Consider the following 6,057-nt stretch of genomic DNA (forward strand, 5'->3'; position numbering starts at 1 on the left):
GCATAAATTGTCTTGTTTTCTGTAATTGTTCACCTAATATACTTCATTTCTCTCCTGTAGTACCTCTGTACTAGAGGGGTGTCACTCTCAATGAAAATAGTCAGTGGAGGACTACCAAAAGGATGCAAAGTCTGCAGCACAAGCCCTATATGAGAAGTATTAAAGAGCTTTAGAGGGGTATCCTAAAGGACAGACATGACACAAATATTAAATGCAGGGTACAGACAAAGATATAAATATTGCACATAACACAAACATTTTGCACTGAAAAAGAAATTCCAGAGCAAAGTATCATGATATGAAACTTAGATGACACCCGCCAAAGCAACAAAAGGAAGCATTTCTGTACCAAAAGGGTGACAGATAATTAAAATAGCTTCCCAATGGAAACAGTGGGGCAAAGACAGTTTCAGAATTCAATAAAGACTGGGATAAACACAGAGGGGTCCTTTTACTAAGGTGTGCTGAAAAATGGCCTGCAGTAGTGTAGACATGTGTTTGGGCGCACGCAGAATCATTTTTCAGCGCACCTGCAAAAAATGCCTTTTTAAAATTTTTGCCGAAAAAGGACATGCAGCTAAATGAAAATTGCTGCACGTCCATTTTGGGTCTAAGACCTTATCGCCAGCATTGACCTAGTGGTAAAGTCTCACACGGTAACCGGGTGGTAATGACCTATGCATGTCAAATGCCACTTGGTGCGTGCCCAATATGCGTATCCAAAAATATTTTGGATGCGCATATCGGACGCACTCCAAAAATGAAATTACTGCAAGAGTCACGTGGTAGCCGGGCGGTAACTCCATTTTGGCACATGTTGGGCGCGCGTAGACGCTTACTCAGCTTAGTAAAAGGGCCCCAGAGATCTTTAGTGCTGGGCAAGCAAGGGCAAAGCTGAAAGTCATATACCCCAGGATTCTATGGGGCTCATTTTTCAAAGCACTAAAACTTGCAAAATTCAATAGGTTACTATGGGGCTCATTTTCAAAAGAGAAAAACATCCAAAACATGTCATGAAGCAGCATTTGGATGAATTTCCTCTCAAAACTTCCAATTCATCTGTAGTGCATCCAAATCACAAGAGGCATGTTGAGAGCGTTTTGGGGGTGGGCTTATAGCATTCCTAACACTTGGACGTTTTACAGTCATAATGGAACAAAACAGAAACTCTAGGGCTGAAACTTCAATGTTTTGGTCTAGGCCTGTTTTTTGGAACGAACAAGACACAAAAAGGTGCCCTAAATGACTAGATGAGCACTGGAGGGAAACAGGGATGATATCCCCCATACTCCCCCTGTGGTCACTGACCCCCTCCTAACCCCCAAAATATGATTTAAAATATTGCTTACCGGCCTCTATGACAGCTTCAGATGTTATAAGTAGGTCTATTAGAGCAGCAACCAGGTTCCTGAAGTAGTGGAGTGGTCAGTGGAGTGCACTATAGAGAGGAAAACCCAGGCCCATATCTTACTCTACCTGTTACACTTGTGGTGGAAAGTGTGAGACCTTCCACACTCTTCCAAAACCTACTGTACCCACATATAGGTGACCCCTTCACCCATAAGGGCTATTGTAGTGGTGTACAATTGGGTACAGTAGGTTTTTGGAGGGCTCAGTATACAGTATAAGGAGGTAATGGTGAGATGTGTACCTGGGAGCTTTTATGCAGCCCTATTGCTCTTCTGGAATGTCATTGTGGCCAGTCTACTAAGAATGCTAGATTCTCCTACATCCCAATGGCTTGATTTTCTAAGTTTTTTACTTGGATGTTTTTTTTTTAATGGCCCAAAAAGATAAATGCACTGAGCACGAAAACATCTTGAATGTGGCCATTTTCCAAAAAAAATAAAAAAGACAGACAGACATTTGATGTTTCAAAAATGTTCATAATTCCTATTTGGATTTGGGAAGATTAACGCAAAAAATCCAAAGTTCGACTTAGACATCATATCAAAAATGTCCCTTCACTAACTTTGAAACTCTAAGTGCTTTGAAAATATGCCTCTATACATGGCGCTTTGAGCTGCGTGTGTAAATTTGGGCACACACCCAATTTGCGCATGGAACTTACTTGAATAATGAACCAATTGGGCAATATCAAGCAATTATTAACACTAATAGGCAATAATTAGAATTTACGCACACATCTTTTAGGCGTATTATATAAAGCGGTGCACATAACTTCTAAAGTGTGTACTCAAAAAGGGGGCATGGCCGAGGGAGGAGCATGGGCAGGTCGGGCCATTCCTGCAACTTATGCACATTATTACAGAATTAGGGGGATTCAAGCCTAATTTACGAATGGGGACTTACACCAGGTTTTCATTAGTCATGCCTAAATGTAGTCATGGTTCCCGGCTTTAAGGGCTATTCTATAAACCATATGCTAAGTCAGTGGTTCCCAAACCTGGTCCTGGAGGCACCCCAGTCAATCAGGTTTTTAGGATATCCATAATGAATATTCATGAGAGACATTTGCATACACAAGCCCCAGACAGAGTATCTTAAAACTCTGCAGCCATCTTGAATCCCCTCCTTTTTATGAAAGAACATAAGAATAGCCATACTGGGTCAGACCATCAAGCCCAGTATCCTGTTTTCAACAGTGGCCAATCCAGGTCACGAGTTCTTTGCAGAAACCCAAATACTAGCAACATTCCATGCTACTGGAAATTAAAAATTAAAAAAAGTTATCTCACATCCAGTTTTTTCGCTTTGGGTTCCTTTTACAAAGGCATGGACACTGTTCAAAAATACCATCCTGGAGGCCCAGGCCAAACATATTCCACAAATTAGAAAAGAAAGACAGAAGTCCAAAAGACAGCCAGCGTGGTTGAAAAGTGAGGTGAAGGAAGCTATTAGGGCTAAAAGAAACGCCTTCAGAAAATTGAAAAAGGAACCGTCTGAAAATAACAAGAAGAAGCATAAGGAGTGTCAAAGCAAATGCAAGGCACAGATAAAGAAGGCCAAGAGGGATTACGAAAAAAAGATAGCATTAGAGGCAAAAAAAACATAGTAAAAAATTTTTTTGGTATATTAAAAACAGGAAGCCGACAAAAGAATCGGTTGGGCCGCTGGATGACCAAGGGGTAAAAGGGGCAATTAAGGAAGACAAAGACGTAGCGGAGAGATTGAATAAATTCTTTGCTTCGGTCTTCACCGAGGAAGATTTGGGTGGGATACCAATGTCGGAAATGGTATTTCAAGCGGACGAGTCGGAGAAACTTACTGACTTCACGGTAAACCTGGAGGACGTAATGGGGCAGTTCAGCAAACTGAAGAGTAGCAAATCTCCTGGACCGGATGGTATTCATCCTAGAGTACTGATAGAACTGAAAAATGAGCTTGCGGAGCTGCTCTTAGTGATATGCAATTTATCCTTAAAATTGAGCGTGGTACCGGAAGATTGGAGGGTGGCCAATGTAACGCCAATTTTCAAAAAAGGTTCCAGGGGAGATCCAGGAAATTATAGACCAGTGAGTCTGACGTCGGTGCCGGGGAAAATGGTAGAGGCTATTATTAAAAACAAAATTACAGAGCACATCCAAGTACATGGATTACTGAGACCAAGTCAGCACGGCTTTTGTATGGGGAAATCTTGTCTGACCAATTTACTTCAATTCTTTGAAGGAGTAAACAAATATGTGGAGAAAGGGGAGCCGGTTGATATTGTGTATCTGGATTTTCAGAAGGCGTTTGACAAGGTACCTCATGAAAGGCTACAGAGGAAATTGGAGGGTCATGGGATAGGAGGAAATGTCCTATTGTGGATTAAAAACTGGCTGAAGGATAGGAAACAGAGAGTGGGATTAAATGGGCAGTATTCACAATGGAGAAGGGTAGCTAGTGGGGTTCCTCAGGGGTCTGTGCTAGGACCGCTGCTTTTTAATATATTTATAAATGATTTAGAGATGGGAGTAAGTAGTGAGGTAATTAAATTTGCTGATGACACAAAGTTATTCAAAGTCGTTAACTCGCGACAGGATTGTGAAAAATTACAGAAGGACCTTACGAGACTGGGAGACTGGGCGGCTAAATGGCAGATGACGTTTAATGTGAGCAAGTGCAAGGTGATGCATGTGGGAAAAAAGAACCCAAATTATAGCTACGTCATGCAAGGTTCCACTTTAGGAGTTACGGACCAAGAAAGGGATCTGGGTGTTGTCGTCGATAATACACTGAAACCTTCTGCTCAGTGTGCTGCTGCGGCTAGGAAAGCGAATAGAATGTTGGGTATTATTAGGAAAGGTATGGAAAACAGGTGTGAAGATGTTATAATGCCGTTGTATCGCTCCATGGAACGACCGCACCTTGAGCATTGTGTTCAATTCTGGTCGCCGCATCTCAAGAAAGATATAGTAGAATTGGAAAAGGTGCAGCGAAGGGCGACTAAAATGATAGCGGAGATGGGACGACTTCCCTATGAAGAAAGACTAAGGAGGCTAGGACTTTTCAGTTTGGAGAAGAGACGGCTGAGGGGAGACATGATAGAGGTATATAAAATAATGAGTGGAGTGGAAGAGGTGGACGTGAAGCGTCTGTTCACGCTTTCCAAAAATACTAGGACTAGGGGGCATGCGATGAAACTACAGTGTCATAAATTTAAAGCAAACCGGAGAAAATGTTTCTTCACCCAACGAAAAATTAAACTCTGGAATTCGTTGCCGGAGAACGTGGTGAAGGCAGTTAGCTTGGCAGAGTTTAAAGAGGTTAGACGGTTTCCTAAAGGACAAGTCCATAAACCACTACTAAATGGACTTGGGAAAAATCCACAATTCCAGAATGTTTGTACATTTGGGAAGCTTGCCAGGTGCCCTTGGCCTGGATTGGCCGCTGTCATGGACAGGATGCTGGCCTCAATGGACCCTTGGTCTTTTCCCAGTGTGGCATTATGTTTACGATATATGCACATTTTATGGAGGTTTGTTGACCTATGATTAAACTTGCCAAAAAACAGTGACCTGTTTTATTGGGATGTTTAAGGGCCATGTGGCATCTGAGGTCTTTTTCCTCCATTTTTGTAAATTAAATGAGTGAATCTATTTGGTCCACTTTATAGTTTTTGGTGTTCTAAAACTATAAAGTGGTGGACTGCTTTTGGCCATTTTTTGTAACATTATCGAATGGTCATTAATAAAAAAAAAAATCAGCCATTTTATGGCTGCAGTAAAAAAGGCCACTTTTTCCATAGCTTAGAAAAAGGACCCCTTAGTGCTTAATATTTTTCAATCACAGGCAAAAAAAAAAATTTTTTTCATAATATTAAAAACCAATCCAAACTAATCAAAAGTTAATCAAAAGTTAAATTCTGTAGAACATCAGAAAGCTTTCAAAAAATACATTTAATTTAATTTAATTTAGATAAGCTGAACTTATCTGAGCATGTCAGAATATCATAAAGGTCTTCAAGCACTTCTGACAGTGACAAGCATTGTGAATATCATGTCAGGGAAGTTCTAATTTTTGCCACTGCAAAAGCACATTGTATACATAAAACTTGCCAGCATGCTCTATTAAATATATCAAACATTCTTATGCTGTCATTCTTACATACTTCAAAAAGATGCTGATAAACTCTTCTGACTTGCAGGGTTTGAGGCTAACAAACATGGTGGCTAGCAATTTAAAGCCCTTCCATTCAATCTTTGAAACCAACTTTATTAACATTATTTTTAAAAATGTAGCAGAGCCTCAAATTCAACCCTTCTGGTTCCAGGGAAGCAGAACGAGAGGGTTGGGAGGAGGGGGGAGATTCCCCAGGCAGGGGGGCCTGAGCCCAGGGCCAGCACCAGAGAGATAAAAACCTGGTTCTGGAAGTTCAGTTGCCATTGCCAAACACACATTGACATGATTATTGTATTTGAAAACAGGATCAAAGAATTCTAGTCAATCACCCTGTGCTGGAGGAGAGAGAAAACACCTCAGTGGAAGCCCCAACCTTCATTTAGTAAGTGCTCAAGAAGTTTGAATTTGTTTTTTTCTTTGGACTTTGTAATTTTCCTGCTTCAGTAATAATGGTATCACTGAAGTTTTGAAACTGTGGACTTTACAGATTAT

Source organism: Microcaecilia unicolor, chromosome 2 (genome assembly GCF_901765095.1).
Source record: "Microcaecilia unicolor chromosome 2, aMicUni1.1, whole genome shotgun sequence".
NCBI lineage: Eukaryota > Metazoa > Chordata > Amphibia > Gymnophiona > Siphonopidae > Microcaecilia > Microcaecilia unicolor.